The sequence below is a fragment of the Polypterus senegalus genome, chromosome 10 (genome assembly GCF_016835505.1).
Source record: "Polypterus senegalus isolate Bchr_013 chromosome 10, ASM1683550v1, whole genome shotgun sequence".
Lineage (NCBI taxonomy): Eukaryota > Metazoa > Chordata > Cladistia > Polypteriformes > Polypteridae > Polypterus > Polypterus senegalus.
Window position 1 is genome coordinate 100,228,697 of NC_053163.1, and position 25,308 is coordinate 100,254,004.

The window sequence follows — 25,308 nt, forward strand, 5'->3', positions numbered from 1 at the left end:
GATCGCAATTCAGATAGAGTTGACGCAAGACTACAGCCTGCATGCCTCAATGAGTCATTCTCCCCTCGTTCTTACTTTTTTACCGTTCATCTAATGAATACACTGAGTATGGCTTTACCAAAACAATCATTGATGGCGAATAAAGTATCCATTATTCGAGTATGTAGAGCGGGATATATATATATACATATATATATATACCAGCGTATCAGCGGAGAAGTAGTGTGTTAAAAAAGGTAGAAAAAGAAAAGGGAACATTTTAAAAATAACGTAACATGACTGTCAGTATACAGTATTTGTTTTGTGAGTGTTACTGAGTGTTGCTGTCATCAAGGATTTGATTATCATTATTTCTTTCAATCAGGTTCGTATTTGTAGGATGTATTTGTGTTCAAGTTACATTCCGTGTTTGTCAATCGTTGTAAAGATGACAGGTTTCATTCATCGATTCGTTTCTTACTGCATCAATAAACAGCTCGTCTTCTTCTTTATCTGAGACCTGACACACTGCATGCACGGGTTTTTACACTGTCTTCCTTTAGCGGGACATTGACTTTTTCCACCGTGTGCTTTGTTTCCACAGTAGCTGCATTTATGAATATGCTTATCAGATGCTTCATATTTTTTGCTGCCTTTTCAATTGTGTAATTCGGTTTTTGTTCAGCGCTCTTTGGAACTATGAGCCACTCGGTGTACTTGCATCGAAGGTTCCCAGCTGTGCTGGTGCCATCTCGTGCTATGTCCATAGCTTTATTTAATGTTACCTTAGTCCTGGCACTTAAAACTTTCTCTCGCAGTTTCGCTGAGTTTGTGTCAAACACCACCCTGACCATCTCATCTTCCTCTCCATAAGCACAGTCCTTCACCCGTGAATATTTACCCGTGGCAGTTTGCTATTGGATTGCCGCTGACGGATGGCCTTATATGGGCAGGCCCTAAATTACAAACGCCAGCAGCAGCCTGTCTATGAACTTAATTTAAAGTGTAGGTTTACATCGTGCTTTGTTTCCGAAGTAGCAGAACTAATGAATTTGGTTGTATATGTCACTCGCTCGCTTCTTATTGTTTAAGCTGCCTTCTCAATTATATAATGCATGTTTTCTTGAGCGCTTTTTGAGGTCTTCCTGGTTTTCTATGTACTGCGTGATTACGTGGGAGGCGTGATGATGTCACGAAACTCCCCACGGCGTTGAAACTCATCTCCATTACAGTAAATGGAAAAACAGCTTCCAGTTATGACCATTACGCGTAGAATTTCGATATAAAACCTGCCCAACTTTTGTAAGGAAGCTGTAAGGAATGAACCTGCCAAATTTCAGCCTTCCACCCACACGGGAAGTTGGAGAATTAGTGATGAGTGAGTGAGTGAGTGAGTGAGGGCTTTGCCTTTTATTAGTATATATATATATATATATATATATATATATATATATATATATATATATATGTATAATAAGAAAACAAAGGAAACAAGATAAAGGTTTTATCCGCCCCATATATTGTCAGGCAAAATAACTGTAGGTTAGAACTGAGAGTAGTCTCTTCGAATTGAGTCATATAACAGACTGAAGACCGGGAGGATCATCGGGTTTATATGGTGGAGAGGGAGGAAGAGACGGGTCATCAAAGGAAAGTAGCATCATTCCAGAGATGGTCTTATGCTAAAACAGGAAGTGAAGTTCTTAAGTGTTCCTGCAAGGAATGAGAGAAGGTATTAGTGTTCATAATCAGTCCCATACAGCGCTTCAACAATAACTAGACCCTGCTGCTGACTTCCATGCGCACATGTGTAACAATATACAGTATATACATACATATATGTTAACATTTGAGAATCAGTATTCTGTTGTAGAGAATGGGCTAAAGGTAAAATCCTCACACATCACATTCATAATAACACAGATTGGTGTTCAGTAACACTACTGGAACAATTAGCTGAACTGAGATACCCACCAAAGAAACACAGGACAAAATAAATAAAAGCACGAGAGATTAAGAAAAGTAATGTATATTACAACACCATTTGATCTCCTGAAGGTGTGTGGTAGCAAAGGAAGACAGACCTTTATTCAGAATATGGATGTTTAATTGCCAGAATTAAGGAAAATTTAATTTAAAAAAGTTACACTGCAAACACATGCCAAGCAAATTACAGCAAGAAAAGAAAATGCAAGCCACATAAAAGTATGTTAATCTTTTAGTAAGCCATTCCTGAAAGGAATAGAGAAAAGAACAAAAAAAACAGAATTTGTTGTAGTGATTTCTTTAAATATGGTACTATTAATTTACTTTTAAAGCAATTGCTAAAAAACAAAAGTATATTGTGTTCACAAAAAAAGAAAAGTGTCTAACTGTAAACATCCCTGAATTAAATAGGAAAAAAATAATGATAATTGATTTTAACCATTTAATAGTACGTGCAATGAGAAGAATTTCTCTGAATTTTGCTTAAAACACATACATTGCCTTCCTAAAACTATTAGCTGTGATTTTTTATTTCTGATAAATGAAAGAAATAGACATCTCTCATAAAAGAAAAAAAAAGAAATATTCAGCCAATTTTAAAATATTTGCATTGATTTGGTACTAATGGTGTAACAATGTGAAGAAGAAAGAATTGTTATCATACAAGGCCAGGCTGGGCTGATATTCTGGCTGGGATTGTGGGAGTTTCCTTACTTAGTCAGGAGGCTATTATAACAGATGGAGAGTGGGAGACTGCCTTTTGGGGGGAGCTATTTTCCCTATATGCTGGGTGTTTCTTTCTTCTATTCTGGTTATAACTGACCCAGAAATATTTCCTGAATACAGAAATGTTGCACTGAAAGTACTCTGAGGTCTGGTTTGAAAAGAAGTTTCTCTGCTTCTGCCAAGTCAATAAGTTGAGAGTGAAATTAAACAAAGCCTTTCTGGAGAAGAATCTGAGACAAAAGGGTCTTTTTAAAGGTGTGTTCAGGGTTTGGGGTACAGGAGGTCACTCTATATATATTATATATATATAGTATATATATATATATATATATATATATATATATATATATATATATATATTGTCACACGCGCATGGGAGGCAGCTAAAGGGCTTGAGTGAAGGCAGTTCTGAGGCATGCCGGGCTGTGGCAGAGTGCACTGACTCTTTTTCTCCCTTCCCTGTAGACCATTCCTGGGAGATTCCACCTGGCTCTCTTGACATCACTTCCGGGACCCGAACCAATGGAAACAGACCTTACCAGCTCCGGCCCCTCTGATGTCACGTCGGGCTTGATCCAATGAGTGATGAACACATGCCCGATCCTTATGACCTCACTTCCTGTCTTCCCCTTTAAAAGCCTGCCCTTTTCCCTTTTCCCTCAGTCTTGTCTTGGACTCGTTTGTATGCACTTCAGTGCTGTATTTTCATAAAAAGAACGACTTTGCAGCCAGGATACCAGATTATACAGGTGGCTACCCCAAACCTTTATCTTGACTATGACTCATCTTTGTGACATTGGCCTAGCCGGCAGGATCGAGAAGTCCTGAAAGAGAAGGGGACAGGACCTGCAACCCAACCAGGTGGGAGCGTACCGAGGCCGAGTTTTCAGGCAGGGAGGGTGCCCCGTGTTTCGGAGTGGCCCGGTACAGGCTTTGCTCCCAGCAAGCTCTACTAGGCAGACCAGGGAGTGTTCGGGAGGGGCTCACAGACTTGGGCTGCTTCGGAAGGGGGAGGGAAAGAGGGCTGTTTATGCTCTCTCGGAGGAGAGTGCCCGCCTCCCTGTAAAGCCAGAGCCCCGATTTCCACCTAGGGGTGCCCCAGACTGGCAGGTGACTATCATAAAAAACTGGTGGTTTGACCCAGAGCGGCTGACCCCTCAACAAGCATGGTCCCTATAGGCAAAGGTAGGGCGGTGGCTACGGCCACAAGAACTGAAGCCCTTCTCAAATAATAGAGCAGGTGGCTTGCTACCTGCTTCTGGACACGCTACCCCGGGGCTTCACCCAGCTTCTGGGGTAGAAAATTTAAAAACTTGGCAGAGCTCATAGAAAGACAAAGGATGGCTTCACAATCTGGGGGAGCTGAACCGTCCTTTAACCAAACTCAACCGGGGTATGTCCCAAAACCTAGACCCCCCCACACCCCCCGTACAACCCTGAGCTTGTGCCGGCATCCTCGGGGCCGCGGGCGCGCAAACCGCTTGGGAATGAGGTGGAATGCAGGTGGAGGGAGGGGTTGGTGTGCTCTGATAAACCCGTTGGCGGTCCCACACACAGGTGCGGTGGTCGTTAACGGGTTTAAAACGTCTGCTCTGTTGGACACTGGCAGCAACATTTCCATTGTTGCCCGCCGATTTGTGCTACCGCGACAGTGGTTGAAATATAAGGCCGGTATAACCTGTGTCCACGGGGAAACCCGCTGGTAAAGGGCCGCCACTTGTGTCATCAGCTACGGGGGATCAGTTCGGAAATTAACCGTGGCAATCCTCCCTGATCCTCCACATCCGGTGACACTGGGGCGGAACTGGCCTGAAATTAAAACCGGTGAGACACATACCACTCCCGGGATTACTTTGGGCCTCGATATAGATGGGAATCAGCCGTCTCAGGCTGCCTCCACGCCGTGTAATCAGCCGGCAGAGAGAGACGAAGCGGCTTCCTTGAGTGACGTGCAGCGGGCGTCCGCGTGCTGATACGTCATCCACTGACGCCGAGACGGAACGGGAGTAAACCACGCCCCTTGAGGTCGACGCTGACCCTCTCTCCTTGTTGCGGTTTCAATTTAAAGAGACGCCGGCTTCTTTTAGAAGGGAGCAATGAAATGACGACTCCCTGAAGTTTGCAAAAAATGCAGTGGTCTTTGTCAATGGCCAGTGCACTGATCAGTCGATGCCACATGGCCCTCACTTTGTATTAAACAATGACCTTCTTTACCGTGTAGCAATGCATGATGGGCAGGAGAGAAAGCTGCTGCTAATTCCGCGTACCTTCCGGCGGCAGGTCTGCGAGCTAGCACATGCCCACCTCCTAGGTGGCCACTTGTGCACTGAGAAAACTCTGGAGCGGATCAAGCTCCATTTCTACTGGCCGGGAATCGATGAGGAGGTTCGTCGCTTTTGCGCTTCCTGCCCGGAGTGTCAACTGCGACAAATTCCTAGGAGGGACCGTGCTCCTCTCGTTCCTATTCCCCTGATTGATGTTCCCTTCCACAGAATCGGGGTCAACTTGGTTGGACCCCTAGAGCCCTCAACCCGAGGACACAAGTACATTTTAGTCCTCGTGGATTATGCTACACCATACCCTGAAGCTGTACCGTTGCGCTCAGCTACCTCCAAAGCCATCGCACGGAAATTACTAGGGGTCTTTTCGCGCATGGGTATTCCCAAGGAAGTCTTGACAGACCAGGGGACACCTTTTACCTCGGAGACATTCAAGGAGACTGCTAAGTTACTGAAAATAAAACATTTAAAGACTGCGGTGTATCATCCTCAAACCGACGGGTTAGTAGAGAGGTTTAATCAGACTCTCAAACAAATGCTGCGTAAGGTGGTCAGCGAGGATGGAAGGAACTGGGATCAGCTCCTCCCCCTCGTCCTTTTTGCCTATCGGGAAGTCCCACAAGCCTCCACGGGGTTCTCCCCTCTTTAAATTACTGTATGGGCGACAACCTCGGGGCATATTAGACATTCTAAAAGAAGAATGGGAAGAAGAGGCTCTTCCCTCTACAAACATATTAGAGTATATTGCGCAGTTACGCGATAGATTTGGAAAGATTCGGCCTCTCCTTAAAAGTCACATGGAAGAAGCTCAAGCAGCACAGGCCCGTTACCACAACCGCGGCACGTCTCTTCGGGAGTTCCACCAAGGAGATCGGGTCATGGTCCTAGTGCCTACCTCCCACTCTAAGTTGCTTGCCCATTGGCAAGGCCCCTACGAAGTTAAGGAGAGGAAGGGGCTTGTCGACTATTTGGTGAGTCAACCCAATCGTCGGCTGAAGAAGCGGGTTTATCATGTGAACTGCTGAACCCCGATCCCTCCTCCGGCCAGCCCCGCTCACTCTTCGCTCACACACACAGCTTTAACTTCGTTACGGACTTAAGTCCCAGACAACGGCAGGAGCTGGAAACAGTTATCCGGGCCGTTTGGGAGGTAGTCAGTGAAAACCCCGGAAGGACCTCTCTGGTTGAGCACAACATTATGACAGAGCCCGTATCGTCTTCCCGAGGCAAAAAGGGCTGAAGTGGAGTTTGAGATCAAGTGCATGCTGGAGCTAGGTGTGATTGAGGAAAGTTATAGTCTCTGGTCCAGCCCAATTGTGCTCATCGGTAAGCCTGATGGGAGTTGGAGGTTTTGCAATGACTTCCATTGGCTTAATCAAGTCTCCCGAGTTGATACCTATCCAATGCCACGAGTGGACGACCTCCTCAAGAGGCTTGGACAGGCTCGATATTTGACCACACTTGACATGACAAAAGGATACTGGCAGGTTCCTTTAACGGACTCCACGAAGGAAAAAATCGCGTTTAGTACCAATAGCGGACACTGGCAGTATCGTGTTCTTCCATTTAGGTTACACGGGGCTCCAGCAACCTTCCAGCGTCCGATGGACAAAGTGCTTCGGCTTCATAACTCATACAGTGCTGCCTACCTGGATGATGTCGTCATCTATTCCAGCACGTGGAGGGAACACCTACAGCATGTCCGAGCGGTATTGCAGACACTTGGTGAGGCCAGGCTCCAGATTAATCCCAAGAAATGCTTCTTTGGATTGAGCGAGGCCAAATATTTAGGCTACCTGGTGGGTCAGTGTACCGTAAGGCCACATTGCTCCAAAGTTGATGCCATTTTGAAATGGCCCCATCCGCGAACCAAGCGGCAGGTCCAAACCTTTCTCGGGTTAAACGGGCACTACCGCCGGTTTGTACCCCGGTTCTCGGAGAGAGCAGCGCCCTTGACTGATTTAACAAAGAAGAGGGCCCCAAACATTGTGGTATGGACAGGCGCTGCATTTGGTGACTTAAAGCAGGCCCTTATGTCCGCACCTATTTTGATGGCACCTAACTTTTCTTTGCCTTTCATCCTCCAGATGGACGCTTCGGACACAGGCCTGGGCGCCATGCTGAGCCAAAGTGTCAACGGTGTGGAACACCCCATCATGTTCCTGAGCCAGAAACTGTTGGACCGGGAAACCAGGTATGCAGCGGTGGAAAGGGAGGCTTTGGCAATTAAATGGTCGATTACTCAGCTTAGGTACTACCTGTTGGGCCGGGAATTCACCCTTGTCACGGACCATGCACCTCTACAGTGGATGGCCCTGCACAAGGAGTCGAATCCGCGGGTCACCCGGTGGTTTCTTGACCTACAGCCATATAAGTTTTCGCTCGTTCATCGCCGGGGTGCTCTCCATGCCAACGCTGATGCTCTTTCTCGGGTTCACGACCTCTTGGTTAGGGTCGCCCGACCCAAAGGATCTGGGCTAAGGGGGGGGGCCTTGTCACACACGTGCGCATGGGAGGCAGCTAAAGGGCTTGAGTGAAGGCAGTTCTGAGGCATGCCGGGATATGGTAGAGTACACTGACTCTTTTTCTCCCTTCCCTGTAGACCATTCCTGGGAGATTCCACCTGGCTCTCTTGACATCACTTCCGGGACCGAACCAATGGAAACAGACCTTACCAGCTCCGGCCCCTCTGATGTCACGTCCAGGCTTGATCCAATGAGCGATGAACACGTGCCCGATCCTTATGACCTCACTTCTTGTCTTCCCCTTTAAAAGCCTGCCCTTTTTCCCTTTTCGCTCAGTCTTGTCTTGGACTCGTTTGTATGCACTTCAGTGCTGTATTTTCATAAAAACAATGACTTTGCAGCCGGGATACCAGATTATACGGGTGGCTGCCCCAAACCTTTATCTTGAGTATGTCTCATCTTTGTAACAATATATATTTATATATATATATATATATATATATATATATATATATATATATATATATATATACTGTATATATATATAATATATGTGTGTGTGAGAATCTATAGTATGCGTTTATACTATAGAAGATTCATAGCAGAGAAGGTGATTATTTGGGACTATTATTAATGTGTGACAGCTAATTGTTTTTTTAAGCAGACTCCAAAAGTGGGGGATGCCCAAAACTTCTACAAAGGATCATAAGAAACCTTTACATATAATAACTGCAGGTAAATAATGTGATTTTTTTTTCCAAAGAATTGCTTGAGCAATTAATTTAAATATGGCAATCAATTTTTAAACACAGATTTATAATAAAGGGTGACCTGTACTAAAATAACATTTCTAAAATGTATGCTGGTTATGGTATATGTGGTTAAAAGGTGTAATATTTTCCATTTTCTAACAAGAAGAAAATATTATTTCATTTGGTAAAATGTAAAAATAGGAGCAGAGTTAAATAAGGCAACAACCTTTGGAAAGCCACTGATTCTTAGAAGTGAAGTGAGCGTTCAGGACATCAAGCAGTTAAATACAACTATGGGAAAAAAGGAAAGGAGCTTTTTATAAGGAGTTTGCACAAGCAGTGGTCAGGAAGAATGAAAATAATTGAATTTTAAAATTTAAAGGATTGTATACACATTGGGGATAGCTTAAATGCTTGGCTGTAGGTAAGTTTCCCACTGGAATGCAAGATGACACTATTTACTAACACCTTGTCTCATCATCCCCCTGCAAACTGAAAGATTGATGGCTTTAACACCCTTGATGTTACCGCCAGTGTCTGTCCACCTGGACCTGCTTCTTCCTGCTGGAAGTCCTTATTATCGGAAGGTGTGACATCCTGATGCAGTCTCTCTTGAGTTTTGCATCTGTGAAGTTGTTTCTTTTCTTTTTCTTAACATGTTTATAACTTGCATTTTGTTTCAGTTATATGGGGTTTACCTGTGAGTGACCAAACTCTTTTTGACTGCTTGTGTTTTTTCTTACAACACATACAAGAATTTCAGAGTTGTGGATTGTGTTTTTTCCTCAGATTCAAAAGTATGTGTGAAAAGATGCCAGAAGGACTAAAAAATGAGAAAATTAAAAAGAACTGAATCTTCTGATTTGGGTAACACAGACTTATTGCTGTTGGTGTAAAGGAGCCCCAATAGCATCCCTTGACACACTTGTGCTGAATGATTTGTTGGTGTTGATTCGGTGGGCATCTCTTGAAGTGATGTTTCCAGCCCAGCTCAAAATAGCATAGAATATTGCACTGGCCATCACAGAGTTATAGAAGATGTGAAGGATGCCACTACACATGTTAAAGGAATGCAGTCTTCTAAGAAAAAAGTACCTGCTTTGCCCTTTCTCATATAGTTCATCTGTGTTCTTAGACCATTCCAACCTGCCATTAATGTGAACACCTCTACCTCCACTCCCCGAATAGTGACTGGACATAAAGCCTATTTGGGGTGACAAAAGTCAATAACCAGTTCTTTGGTTTAATTAAATTTACAGTGAAAATAAATAAATGCATGTTAATATATGTGTTAATTTTAAATAGTAGTAGGTGGTCAATTTTATGTGAAAGGTTTTTAAATTTCTGCCGATACATCAATGTATTGTAAAATTATTGTTCAGTTGATAATGCACTTATATGGGCAGGTTATCAAGTCAGTTGTCAATAATGACATGCAAAGGGACTACATGAATTATATGAGGATAACTCTGATGTTAAAACAGACCTATAAAATACTATGTGGTAGCAAGTATAAAGTGTAAGGGATCAAAACATATAAACTGCCTTTTGTTAAATCCTAAAGAAATTTAAGAGACTTTTATCTGGGAGAGATAAACTACAGTTAATTATAATTGAAGAGATTTTGTTTGGGAGAAATATAATGTATATACCCATAAGTTAATTAAAATTGAAAGCGCAGAGAAGAATGAAATATGTGACACCCTTTTAAAGTTTAAGAAAGATGTGTTGAACAACTAATTAATTGTATGTATTTTTTTACGTGTATTGTTTAAAACAGCAGTTTTTACCTCATTAGTTTATCTATTTCACTTTATTGGAGTGGTGATCACTGGTATTTGGTGAGAGACTGGAAAATGAAGGTGTACAACTTCAGTCAATAGTGTTCTGTATTGTATTATATACATACTAACTGTCCACCACAGCTTTGCCCACGTAGAAGTGAAACAGGACAGCAAAGAGGGCTCTGCCTGGCTCCCTACTCCTGATGTCACGTTTCCCCCTTCCGCTCGGCCAGCAGCCTCTAACACGGATTAGCGCGAATATATCACTCCTGCAAGTGAACTATGATTCTTAGCATGATGAGAGAAGTTGCAAAATCAACCGGAATGTTCAAGCAAATTCTAGAAAAAAGCCCGATCTAAGTCCGTTAAGTCAGTGGTTCTCATAACCTATGGGGCGGGCCCCCCTATGGGGGCGCGAAGTAACAAAAAGAGGGCACGAAGCTGTGAAAAAAAGAAAACAAGAATCGAAAATATGAAAAATAAATCTATTAAACCCAAAACAAAATAACTTAAACTACATTCTGATACTAGTAAAAAAAAAAAAAGTTAAATAGGTATAATAAAATATGCATCTATGATATTTCATTAATTAAAAAAGAACAAATTGGTATTAGTGGGCTCCTTTCAAAAAAACATTAGGGGGCGTGATTAAAACTGTTATGAAAACTCGGGTCGCAAATACTTAAAGGTTGAGAAATGCTGCATTAAGTAGTTCTCTCATGAAAAGCGGACAGACTCTCTAGCTAAGCAGATGTAAGATACGCCCCAAGGCTGGCACGTGAATGAGGAGGGTCTGCCCCCTCACCTCGGCCTGCTGCGACTCTCTCAGATTTGCGGAAATAAATCGGTACCACAAGCAAACTATGATACTTAGCGTGATGTAAACCGGAATCTATACTAATAAAAGGCAAAGCACTCACTCACTCACTCACTCACTCACTCACTCACTCATCACTAATTCTCCAACTTCCCGTGTGGGTGGAAGGCTGAAATTTGGCAGGTTCATTCCTTACAGCTTCCTTACAAAAGTTGGGCAGGTTTTATATCGAAATTCTACGCGTAATGGTCATAACTGGAAGCAGTTTTTCTCCATTTACTGTAATGGAGATGACCTTCAACGCCGTGGGTGCGGAGTTTCGTGTGACATCATCACGCCTCCCGTAATCACGCAGTACATAGAAAACCAGGAAGACCTCCAAAAGCGCTGAAGAAAACATGCATTATATAATTGAGAAGGCAGCGAAACAATAAGAAGCGAGCGAGTGACATATACAACCATATTCATGAGTTCTGCTACTTCGGAAACAAAGCACGATGTAAACCTACACTTTAAATTAAGTTCATAGACAGGCTGCCACTGGCGTTTGTAATTTAGTGCCTGCCCATATAAGGCCGTCCGTCAGCGGCAATCCAATAGCAAACTGCCACGGGTAAATATTCACGGGTGAAGGACTGTGCTTATGGAGAGGAAGATGAGATGGTCAGGGTGGTGTTTGACACAAACTCAGCGAAACTGCGAGAGAAAGTTTTAAGTGCCAGGACTAAGGTAACATTAAATACAGCCATGGACATAGCACGAGATGGCACCAGCACAGCTGGGAACCTTCGATGCATGTACACCGAGCTGCTCACGTGAACTGACACAGTGCACAGATAAAAGCAACAGTTCCAAAAGCTGAACAAAACCGAATTACACAATTGAAAAGGCAGCAAAAAATATGAAGCGTCTGATACATACAAGCATATTCATAAATCCAAAACAAAGCACACGTTGGAAAAAGTCAATGTCCCGCTAAAGGAAGACAGTGTAAAAAAAACCCGTGCATGCAGTGTGTCAGGTCTCAGATAAAGAAGAAGGCGAGCTGTTTATTGATGCAGTAAGAAACGAATCGATGAATGAAACCTGTCATCTTTACAGCGATTGACAAACACGGAATGTAACTTGAACACAACACATCCTACAAATACGAACCTGATTGAAAGAAATAATGATAATCAAATCCTTGATGACAGCAACACTCAGTAACACTCACAAAACAAATACTGTATATTGACAGTCATGTTACGTTATTTTTAAAATGTTCCCTTTTCTTTTCTAGCTTTTTAACACACTACTTCTCCAGCTGCGCGGGTATATATATATGTATATATATATATCCCGATCTACATACTCGAATAATGGATACTTTATTAGCCATAAAGTGATTGTTTTGGTAAAGCCATACTCAGTGTATTCATTAGATGAGCGGTAAAAAGTAAGAGCGAGGGAGGATGACTTATTGAGGCATGCAGGCTGTAGTGCGTCAACTCTATCTGAATTGCGCGATCACATTTGAAAAAATATATCTTTTCAAGTTCTATTTAGTCCATATGTGTCAAACTCAAGGGCGACGGGCCACATCCGGCCGGCGTGTAATTATATCCGGCCCGAGATCATTTTATATACTGTATTATTGTTATTAAAGCCGGGTATATGAAGCGCTGGTAACACAATAAACTACAGATCCCATAATGCAGCGCTTCAGCTGCCTTGCCTAACACTTACGCGTTAATCAAGTCTACCTTATGATGCTGCAAGTTATTGCGAAGCTAGCTCACACGATGCTGAAGAGAAAAGTTGATTCTGAAAATAGAGCCTTTAAAACCGATGGGAGGCTGAGTATATGTTTACTGAACCCGTGTGTCTCATTTGTGGAGCTAATGTGGCTGTAATTACAGAATTTAATCTAAGACGGCACTATGAGACAAAACATCAGGGTAACCTGAATGCAATGCAGAAGATACAGAAAGCAGATAATTAAATAAGAATCTGACACTTCAGCGGACGTTTTAACCCGTGCACAATCACAAAGTGATTTCAAGTGAAGCTGCTTTTATGGGAGACACAAATGCACCAGTGCAATTTGCCCCACTTTTCCTGTTGCCAAGTAATGTTAAACCAAGTCGTCACTACGGTGTTCCCAAATACGCACTTTGCTGATAAACTGAGCGCACTGAGTTTGCACGGCGCTTTGGTGACTTTGAAGAACAAAAAGTCCGTCTACATGCGGCTCGAACCTTGTGCATGTTTGGTAGCACATATCTGTGTGAGAAGCTCTTCTCAGTGATAAAGACTAACAAAACAGCACACAGGAGTCGCCTCACTGATGAGCACCTGCAATCCATCCTGAGAATCTCCACAACACAGAACCTCACACCAAACAGAAACGAACCTGTTGCCAAAAAAAGATGCCAGGCGTCCAGCTCTAAAATGACATATGAGCAAAGACAACTGAATGATTTGATTTGTTATTGCTGAAAGGAACACATTTTATTTATATTTCTAGGTTTTGTTATGCAGCATGTTCATATTTGAATTTGTATAATTTTGACAGGATATATTTTTATGGAGAGCAAAATCTTTTGGGATATTTAAAATCTAAGTTTATTTTTATATAAAATTACATAAGAGTAAAGAAATTTGAATGTTTGTTCTTTTAACGTTTACTTTATTTCTAACTTGTATAATTTAGACAGGATATATTTTTATGGAGAGCAAAATATTATAAGTTGTTTAAGGTTTGAGTTGATTTATTCAGAATAATATTCCTGTCTGTTTTACCATTCCTACCAAAGATATTTCTGTCGACTAAATAAAAATTCCTTCTATTTAAAATTTAAATAGAACTTGAACAAATACGATAGTTCATAATATCCACAGACTTGCACGTAAGAGCGGGAGTTATCCGTTTTAACAAGCAGCGTATTGCACTGAAACTGAAATAGCTGTGTGTGTATATATGTAGATATGTATGTATATGTATATATATGTTTATATATGTGTGTGTGTATGTATATATATATGTATTTGTGTGTATATATGTGTGTGTATGTATGTATGTGTGTATGTATTTATGTGTGTGTGTATATGTATGTGTATATATGTAGTATATATATATATGTATGTATATATGTGTATATGTATAGATATGTATATATATATATGTTTATGTGTGTGTGTAAATATATATATATATATATATATATATATATATATATATATATATATATATGACAACAACACTCATCACTCACAACAGTGACAAAACAATTACATTGACAATCATGTTACGTTATTTTCAAAATGTTTCCTTTTCTTTTTCATTGCTTCTTTAACACACTACTTCTCCGCTGCGAAGCGCGGGTATTTTGCTAGTGTTCAATAAAATTATCAAAAAAAAGTTATCTAAATCCATTAAGTAGTTCTCTTGTGAAAAGCGGACATACAGACAGATATTGGATTTTATATATATGGAGAAGACTGTTGTTACGTATGAGCATTACTTTATGTTATATATTTTCTCTGCCCTTTCACCCTTCACAAATTTATTAGCATAGTAATCACTTCAAGTTTTGCAACTCAGTTCAGTGGTACTTCAAACCTCTCTAGCCCAGTGGTAGTTTTTCAGCAAAGAAACAGATATCTACTGTCAGGACTTTAAATTTCTTCTAATCCTCCCATACAAGAATGTGGCTATACCAATGATTTTGGTTTGCTGCACATATATATACAACATAGCTGTTGAAGAAAATTTAGCTGATCTTATTGGAGGATCCGTAGTATAAAGAATATTCTGCAGCTAAACAATCCTCAATGGCCAATAAAATAATTTTACAGACATCTGTGATAGGAGGCAAAGTGTTTGTGGAAAATGAGTTGACAGTTGTTGGAAACAAAGACTTTCATGGGAGACTGTTGCAAAGGTTGCAGAATGTGAAGAGCTTCTCTATCATTTTAAAAAGTCACCATATGTGTTTATCTTCGGTGCATCTCATCTCTTTGTAACTGCAATCAGACTACTCATCTCCTGTGACACATCTTTTGCCCCTTCACCTCCTGAACAATCTGCTTTGGAGAAATCTACAAAGCCATAAAGAATATCACACTCTCTGTGAAATGGACAAGGAATGTATAGAAAATCAGGCTTAATGATTTTAAATTGTTAAACGAAAGTTTAAAGGGTACCTTGTAAGGAATCCTCAGAACTGTTCACAAATCATAAGTATCAAGGGGGTAAATGTAACCAGAGATAAAAAATAACTGATGCTCTAATGTCTAATCATGCTTAGCATACATTTTTGCATTATAATGTACCAGTAACGGTGCACTACACGAATACACTTGACTTGATCATTCATCATTTTCATACTCTTTCTCTGTATGTTTACCATTCATTTGCTCAGAGGTTGATGTACTTGCTGTTTCCTGAGCAGTTCTCATTTTCTCCACCCCAGCGGCCCACTTCTTTTCTTCTTATGTCGGCATCTTTTTCGTGTTAAAACTGATTAAGTCAGTGTTTGTATTGCAATTACTTAGTATATTTTCCTTAATTTTTCACTTAAGCAGGCACTTAAGTCTTCAATCTACCTCAAGAATGACTTAAGATATGAAGAGGTAGGGGAAGTGACGGTGAAGGTGGTAGGGAATGAGAATGGTGTCCGTACGAATGAGTCGCACGGCTACCTTACTGGCTGCTGCAAAGAGTTGATTCTACAATAAAATGAAATAAAAATAAGGAATAACCTTAGAGGTCAATTACCCCCTGAAAGCAGATAGTAGACGCCACATAGTATATGTGTACCAAATTTCAGGTCAATAGGTTGAATGGTTTGTGAGCTACAGGTGATTTAAAATCTTGCACAGGCAAATGGATGGCCATGGTAGCGCATTATATAAGAAGATAAAATTTGTTGAAAGTTTAAGATTTTTTTCCAGACAATGTGACATCTGTGAAATGGAAAAGCATTTAGTGATTAGAATGGATGCACTGTTATGTTACAGCATGTTTTTTTGCAGATCATGAAAGAATGGAGTAATTTGGTAGAAGAGAGCTAAATCCATATAAGGCATTGGTCAGTAGGACACAGCAATGGATTATTGATTGAGCTAAAGCGGTAATAGTAAGCGTCTATAAGGTCTCTCACAAAGTCACAAGGCTAGAAACCCCATTGGCACAGATGTGATATTGAATCTGTGCCAAGAAGATGTCATTGGTCGTGGGTTGGACAGGACTCAAAAGATATGTTGGGGTGCAACCTGGTCTACCCCATTTACTTGCAAAAAATGAAAATAACAGGCACCTAATAACGCTAAGGGTTAACAAAACAAAGTTTAGGCATTCGCTTTGAATCAATAGTCTATAGAGAGCAGCCCACTCACAGGGTTGGAACTCTGTATGATTAACTCCTCTCCTGAATGAAATACCACCTTTCAGAACCTCCTCGTTTTTATAGCTCCTGAACCCAAGGGGTGTGGTCAACTGCCCTCGGGCTTTTCCAAGCTGTGGTTGATGAGAGAAATATGAGAGTTATCGATAGCATCCTCTAATCCAGATTGGTAGTGCTTACCTCTGATGAGCACAGTAGATGACCCTTATGTGTAACAAAGAATACTTTGTGCTCCTGCAAAAGATGAACACACAATCGTCAAAGACCCCACTGAAGAACTCCAAGACTATTGTACTATCCTAATAGCTTCTCTTTGGCTATACTGTATTTGTATGTATAAAAATAATTACAGTATACTGTAACATATATTAAGAGTTAAAGTTGCATTTTAAATCAAATTGAATATATCCTTTCTTTTGTACAATATTTCTCTTGTCGTTTTATTTCCTCCATAGTTACTGAAAGGGTATATACGTATATTCAGGTTCTAAGTATGAGCTGCATTTCTAAAAAAACACAATTCCAGGGAGCTTGTACCCCCTGTTCGACACAGAAGCACTTTAAATCCTGAAGGAAGATATGAGTATTAAAATGGGTAAAGAACTAGCAAAATCAATGATTAAGAGGGTAGGAGTTAGAAAATGGCAGGAGATGTGGGACAGAATTCATATGTTGAGAGGGCATTATGAATTCTGCAATTGCTCAAGTTAAGCAATTTACAGGTAAATCAAGAAGAAAGAAAATATGAATGGCAAGACTCAAGGGGCTTTAACTCTACTTTAACAATTATAGAGAAACATGAGAATGGAATGTGTGAAAATTGCATGGTTTTAGAAAATGTAGAGCATGTGTTTATAGTGTGTACTAAATGTTTTATAAAATGTAAGAGGGTGTTTCAAAGAATAAAATAAGGAACAGAAGTGGTTAATAAAAGGGACATTAAGGAAGGAGAAATTGGGGCATGTCTTGCATTGTCTGAATTTATAATATAGGCAGGGTTGAGTTGGAGAATATGATTTATGCCATTTCTGCTTTAAACTCTGATAACAGTTAGTGGCAATAATATATTTTTAAATTATGTGAAATCTGCCATAATCCTAAATCCTGAAGACTTTCGAATATACATGAAAATGCTATTCATGAGAAGACTTTCAAGCCTTTGCTTTAAACATGACATTATAAACCGTCGGTGCCTTCTGTGATCCTTGGATATGTGAACTCACTACCAAATAAGATCGATGAACTGGCTGTGCTGGTGAAAAATGTCAGAACCTACAGAGAATGCAGCTTGCTGTGTTTTAGTGAAACGTGGCTAACAACTACCATCCCAGATGCTAACGTGGAGCTACCCGGGTTTAGCAAAGTTAGAGCGGACAGAGACGCAAATACCTGTGGGAAGCGGAAAGGAGGAGGACTCGTTCTCTATGTGAATACAAGGTGATGCAACTCTGGACATATAAACATTAAAATCTCCAATTGCTGCAGGGACATTGAACTGTTGGCCATAAGTCTGCGTCCCTATTACTTGCCCAGAGAGTTTGGACACGTGATTGTTGTTATTGTTTACATCCCCCCTCGAGCGAACGTGGAGATAGCGAGTGACATCATCCATTCCACAGTTACTAAGTTACAAACGCAGCACCCTGAGGAGCTTGTGTTAATCGCTGGAGACTTTAACCATGCAACGCTGGATAAAACATTACCTGCCTTCTCCCAGTATGTGGACTGTAACACCCGGGGAAATAAGACTATTGACCTACTGTATGCAAACGTTAAAGACGCATACAGCGCCACCCAGCTGCAGATCATAACCTGGTTCTGCTTCAGCCTCACTACAAACCAAGAGTGAAGGCGCTACCTACAACCACACGATCATTCAGGAAGTGGTCCCCTGAGGCAGAGCAGGCTCTGAGAGACTGCTTTGGAACTACAGACTGGGATATGCTGCTGGGGTCACATAGTGAGAACATTGAAGAGGCTGTTGACTGCACAACTGATTACATCAACTTCTGTATGGACATTGTAGTTCCAGTAAGAACAGTACGCTGCTATGCTAACAACAAGCCATGGATTACAAGTGACATCAAGGGCCTTTTGAACCAGAAGAAAAGGGCTTTTAAAGGCGGTGATCAGCATGAGCTCAAGCGCGTGCAGAAGGAACTCCGAGTCCAGCTCAGGGCAGCGAAGGAGCAGTACAGGAGAAAGCTGGAGCAGAAATTGCAGAATAACAGCATGAAGGAAGTGTGGGATGGGATGAAGATCATCACTGGCTGCAGCTCGAAGCGGGTGCCACCATCGAGAGAGACGTGGAGAGAGCAAACCAAATGAACAACTTCTTTAACAGGTTTGACCACCCTAACCCACTCTCACCTCGGAGTACTTCATCCTCCAACCATCCTTCTGCTGATACCAGCATAGGTGAGACATCCCCACCCACAATTACAGCAGTACAGGTGAGCAGAGAGCTGAGGAGACTTCGTGCCAGCAAAGCAGCGGGTCCAGATGGTGTATCGCCACGACTGCTGAAGGCCTGTGCGTTGGAACTGGGGAGTCCTCTACAGCACATCTTCAACCTGAGCCTGGAACAGGGGAGAGTCCTGAGGCTTTGGAAAACATCTTGTATCACCCCAGTCCCAAAGGTATCACGTCCTAGTGAGCTGAATGACTTCCGGCCTGTTGCTCTGACGTCACATGTGATGAAGACCATGGAGTGGCTGCTGCTTCACCACCTGAGGCCACAGGTCCGCCACGCCCTCAACCCTCTGCAGTTCGCATACCAGGAGAAGGTGAGAGAGGAGGATGCCATTATCTATACGCTACACCGATCCCTCTCCCACCTGGACAGAGGCAATGGTGCTGTAAGAATTATGTTTTTGGACTTCTCTAGCGCCTTCAACACCATCCAACCTCTGTTCCTTAGGGACAAGCTGACTGAGATGGAGTAGACTCACACCTGGTGGCATGGATCGTGGACTATCTTACAGACAGACCTCAGTATGTGCATCTTGGGAACTGCAGGTCTGACATTGTGGTCAGCAACACAGGAGCGCCGCAGGGGCTGTACTTTCTCCGGTCCTGTTCAGCCTATATACATCAGACTTCCAATACGATTCGGAGTCCTGCCACGTACAAAAGTTCGCTGACGACACTGCTATCGTGGGATGCACAGGAGTGGGCAGAAGGAAGAGTACAGGAAGCTAATCAAAGACTTTGTTAAATGGTGTGACTCAAACCACTTACACCTGAACACCAGCAAGACCAAGGAACTGGTGGTGGATTTTAGGAGGCCCAGGCCCCTCATGGACCCCGTGATCATCAGAGGAGACTGTGTGCAGAGGGTACAGACCTATAAATACCTGGGAGTGCAGCTGGATGACAAATTGGACTGGACTGCCAATACTGATGCTCTGTGTAAGAAAGGTCAGAGCCGACTATACTTTCTTAGAAGGTTGGCGTCCTTCAACATCTGCAATAAGATGCTGCAGATGTTCTACCAGACGGTTGTGGTGAGTGCCCTCTTCTATGCAGTGGTGTGCTGGAGAGGCAGCATAAAAAAGAAGGACGTCTCATGCCTGGACAAACTTGTTAAGAAAGCAGGCTCTATTGTAAGGAATAAAGCTGGACGGTTTAACATCTGTAGCAAAGCGATAGGCACTAAGCAAACTCCTGTCAATCATGAAGAATCCACGGCATCCACTTAACAGTGTCATCTCCAGGCAGAGGAGTAGTTTCAGTTACAGACTTTTGCCACTTTCTTGCTCCAATGACAGACTGAGGAGTTTATCCCCCCACACTATGCGACTCTTCAATTCCACCCGGGGGAGTAAATGCTAACATTATTCAAAGTTATTGTCTGTTTTTACATGCATTTTTATTACTCTTTAATTTAATATTGTTTTTTGTATCAGTATACTGCTGCTGGATTATGTGAATTTCCCTTGAGATTAATAAAGTATCTATCTATCTATCTATCTATCTATCTATCTATCTATCTATCTATCTATCTATCTATCTATCTATTTTATGATTAGTATTCATTTGACTAAAAGTCACCACGGGGTATAATGGTTAAAAAGACTGCCTCTTACTCAGGAGAGTTTGTTTAAATCCTGGCATCTTCACAAACTCTTTTTTACATCTGTGTGTGTCCCCCCCAAAGACATGTGAGTTTGGTTGATTCACAATTCTATATTTGACTGACATGAGTGTGGGAGTGTGCTTGATTAATCTTTGTGATGGAGTAGCTTCTCTCATTTCTAAAATTAGATTAAGCAGGTACCACAAATAGATTAATGGGTATTCATTTCATCCTCTATGCTAAAGGTGTGCTAATTGCATTGATGCTAATATAAAATATATTAACATATGGATTGACATTCAAAGATAAAAATAAAAACTGAATAAAATTCCAACTTATATTCAGTTTTTGGGAAATTATTTGATTTGCATTCTTCGCTGTTTACAGTTGTTATTTAAGTTTTGAAAGTGATTTCTTACTTCCAAAGATATTTTGAAAAATCGTAAAAGAGGGCACTTTTTGTTACAATATTCTCAACATTTACTTTTAAGACCTTGCATGTCTTTTCATAATGTGTTACCCCTATGAGAATAGACTGTGCAAGTTTCACTGCCTTTCCATGAACATGATTATTACACTATAGTGACTTGTTTTAAAGCTTGTCTTATTTTGTCATCTACTCTGGAGCCATTGTATCTTGCATACATGGATGAGGCTCTGTAGTTTGTATTGCGTTTTCATACAGAATCTAAAACGCAAGGCATTAGAGCAGAAGGCATCATACTATAAAAAAACATGCAAAAATATGTTTAAAAGACTGTGTGAACAGTGAACATTTGTAAGATATGGTTAATCAACTATAGTAGATATAAGCTGGAAGATATAATTTTCTACATGTACCTTTGTGATGAATTGATATTTCATCCAGTCATGGTTCCTGCATTGCAATTTAATATACATTTTGTGTACAGTTTTCCACCATGTAAATAGAAATTTGACTGCTCCATGTACGCACGAGTGACAGTACTATGTATCTGTCCACTCCTTTAAAAATACTTTATGTCTGGATATTCAGGTTTTTCAAATCAACCTTTTTCCTTCTTCCAGTCTAACTTCACACATAATCAGCATCACAGTAATATATCAGTTCCATACTTTTACATTTATTTGTTTAGAAGATGTTTTTATCCAAAGTGACTTACTCGCAAAAGAATACTGATTTACATGGAACAACTAGACTGTGCATTTGTACACATGATGTTATAATTGAATTTATAATAAAATAAAGAATTTTTGAAACACTAAAGAATTCCTAAAACAACATGTTATTGTAAAAGGTAAAGAAAAACTGAAATGTAATAGAATATTGTTAATGCAATGTTTTAACAGAAAGCAGTAATAAACCATAGATCATTTTCCTCTAATGAGATGCTGGGTAATTCTACTGTCAATAGTTCAATTCTGTGTAGTGCCTGTTTTGGATCAGAGTACTTGAATAGAAATGTAAAATATTAGTTAGAAATAATGGACATTTTTGTTAGCCATCATTTCTTATTTGTATTTGTGCATCTGTTGTTTAGAGCATATTGTTTGTTAAGCATGAGCATGTTAATGATAGTTACATAATTTACTCATGGCAAATCAGTTTTTCCGTCTTGCCTCATTACTGCATAGCCCACCTCAGAACATTTAGTCTTTTGGAAGGTCCTTACAGTTTCAAAGAAAGAGTCTACAGATAATGAATTGATTCCTGTGAATACCTGGTATAACTTTTAGGAACTGTGGCTACAAGTTCTACCTCCGGCTTATGCCCAGCTGGCTTGATGATAAGCTCAGTGATCATCTCCAGCTTTACATCTGCTACTTGTTAAAGGAGGAAAACATTCTGTCTTGAGTTTTTTAATGGAAGCAATCCCTGTCCCCAAAAGGATATGCGTTTTAGGGAAATAAACAACTGCATAGTTTATTCTAATAGAGGCAAACATGAAATATTCCTAAACTAAATCAATTTTATTTAAAGGGTTTACTAGGTGCTGACTATGAATTGTTAGATCTTCCCAGCCAGCCTGTATGGTGAACAGAAAATTAAAAGAAAGTATTTGTTTTGAAGGTCTGTGCTACTTCGACACATTAACAGACAAGGAAAACTTGCAGTGCCTCATTAACAATGAAAAACATACTAACATTCTCTTTTACTGTGTGTTCATGTAAGATAACAAATTATTTTAATTCATGATAATTGGGATTCTGCTTTTTTAATCATATTTTGGGACAAAGCTGTTTATGATGAATGAGTCCTAATTAAGCAGAATGCTTAGTATCTGCAATCAATTCATCAGCATAAAGATAAATGCTGTACACAGCCTACATTTTCTCCTCTGTAGTTGATTAAAAGTTCTGTCTGTTTTCTTAGTGGGGAAAAAAAATCAGTGTTCACCTCTTGTCAACTTATTGTTTTAAAGTAAAATAGAAAACACAGCAAAAAAATAAGTTTGCCAATAATAACCATTATTTTAAAGCACTCTTTTTGTTCAGAGTCAACTAATAATAGACATTAACAGATAGCCAGGCCTTTGTGGATAGGTCAGGAGTATTAGCTCTGAAAACCCCATCAGATAGTGCTTTGTTTCAATTTAAAACATTATTAACTTTGTTAAACCAGTGAAAATAACCCATCATTTACTTTGTGATTTTCACCTCATCACAGACAGAACCAATGTGGGCATTGATCACTTGGTAAGAAGCCACTCTGGACCCTCATGATGTATATGTGAAGGACAAACTTAACACCATCAGTTATTAGCACTCCTTTGCATAATTCAGCTTACTTTTAAAAATGCTCATTAAGTTACTGTTAATAGCCATCGGGACATTGTGTAAATTTTCCGTAGACAAATAATTTTATTGTCCAAAACATTCCGTTATTTTGATACATTGATCAAAGTTCTATCTATCTATCTATCTATCTATCTATCTATCTATCTATCTATCTATCTATCTATCTATCTATCTATCTATCTATCTATCTATCTATCTATCTAGTTTGCTAGCTAGTTGCTCCCTTTATTCAAACCAACATTAAAATCCAAGGAACTTTGCAATTTTTTAGATGATTCAAAATTTGGAATAACAGCAGGTTACATGACTCCCTGATTGTCTCGAAGTAAGTATTCCGTGGAGGGAATGGAATCAGCAGCCTTGTGGTTAAACCTGTTGTCACATTATGTAACTTCTAGTTGTGGGGTATGTCACCAACCTGCTGACTACATTTTCTGATATCATCTCTGAACCATGTAATTTTAAATGGTTTAGAAATCTTGGCCATGTCACTTTTGTCTGAGTGCAGACCCTCAAACGCAGTCATGCATGCCCCTTTCTTGTGGCAGCAAATAAAGTATACCCTGATGGCACTGATAAGGTAAAAATGTTTAAAAGGTAAAGCAAATTCAGCTGCAGCTTCTGTACTTTATTTTATCATTTTCCATTTAGTCATGGCAAGTAAAACATGAGACATCAGACAGACGAAGTTCTCTTCTGTTTGTGAGGTCCAAAACACCCATGTTCCTTATTTCTCATTGGTTGTCTGCTGTCTATACAAATCAAACCTGTTTGATTTTGTCAGAGTGAGTAACAGACTAGAAGGAGTGACTCAATGGGGATGTCACATTATGCATCAGGCATTGCAGGAGTGTGTTGCTAACTGCTTCTTTTTCTTCTTCTTCTTCTTTATCTTTTCCCACTTCCAGATTCTTTCGATTTGCTTGATCAACCTTCTCCAAACAACTCGGTCCTCCACCCCCTCACCAGTCAATCCCTTTTCTTTCAGATCTTCTTTTACTTTATCCATCCACTTCCACTTTGGCCTCCCTCACTTTCTCTTTCCCTGTACTTCCATCACTCTTCTGCCCACATATTCACTACTGCTCCCAATCACATGTCCAACCTTACTTTCCTGCACTTTATTAGATACAGTATCTCTCCCAGTTTTTCTGTGCCTCTGATTGTCTCATTTTTTGTTCTGTCCTTTTTTGTAATTCCACACATCCCTCTCAACATTCTCATTTCTATCACATTTAACTTCTCCTGCACTTCCTTTACTTTTATGTCTCAGCTCCAGACATTATTCCTGGTCTTAAAAACATTACCTTTAATCTTCACTTTAATACTTTGATCAAGCAATACTCCTGGTACCTTCTTCCAATTGTTCAATCCAAACTACATTCTATGGGTTATCTCTGCATCTAGTTTTCCAACTCGGGCAATCACTGATCCTAGATATATAAATTTTGTCATTCTTTTCAATAGCTCTCTGTGCAGGCTAACTTCTGAATTTTGACCATCATTAATATTTATATATTCTGTCGTCTTCTTATTTATCTTCAAGCCTCTGTCTTCCAAAGCCCTCTTCCTACTCAACACAATGTCATCATCAAAAAGCATGCATCAAGGGGATAAGCCTTTTATTCATTGCTTCAACATATCCATGTCCAGATGAAAGAGGTAAAGACTTAAAAACAATCCCTAGTGCAGACCTACTCTAACTTGGATCTTGCCTTTCACTCCAACACTACTTTTAAACTGAGTCCTGGCATAAAACCAAACTGCTCTTCCCTTATGGTGGTCTCATCCCTAAGCCTTCTTTCTATAACCCTTTCCTAAATTTTCATTGTGTCTGACATCAGCTTTATCCCTCCATAGTTTTCACAATCCTGTATCCTGAAACAGTGGATGGTCTATACTGTAGCTCATACTGTTGCAGTAAATATTTCAATAATTACTGTTAATTAGGACTTTTTACAAGTCACAGTTGTATATACCAACATAGTTGTTAAAATAAGTACCAATCCTTCAAAAGCAATTTGATAATAATTTTTTGTGATAGCCTTGAATATGAAAATGATTGCTTAGTTCTATCAAGGTAGGGGGTTAAATATATTGACTGGAAATGCTAAAAATTCCAAGCTAAAAATAAAAACAATGTTTATTCTAACTGGGGCTCAGTCGTTGTTTCCTTTCTGTGAAAACATCTTGGAATATCATGCTTAATGAGACGTAGCAACCAGTAGAGTAGCAATTATGCCAATTGTTCACACCTTGGGTCCAAATAACTAT

At 40.4% G+C, this 25,308-nt stretch overlaps 1 long non-coding RNA gene across 1 annotated transcript in view; it reads right to left on the bottom strand.

Annotated features, from left to right (window-relative positions):
- Positions 1–1,497: 1,497 nt before the first annotated feature.
- The window catches only part of LOC120537366, a 36,717-nt gene continuing 12,906 nt past the window's right edge, over positions 1,498–25,308 (bottom strand). Inside the window, exons 3-4 of the long non-coding RNA XR_005635308.1 lie at positions 16,359–16,412; positions 1,498–1,692 (exon numbers count right to left, since the gene is read on the bottom strand). This is a non-coding gene — a long non-coding RNA (uncharacterized LOC120537366). The remainder of the gene's footprint in view (positions 1,693–16,358; positions 16,413–25,308) is intronic.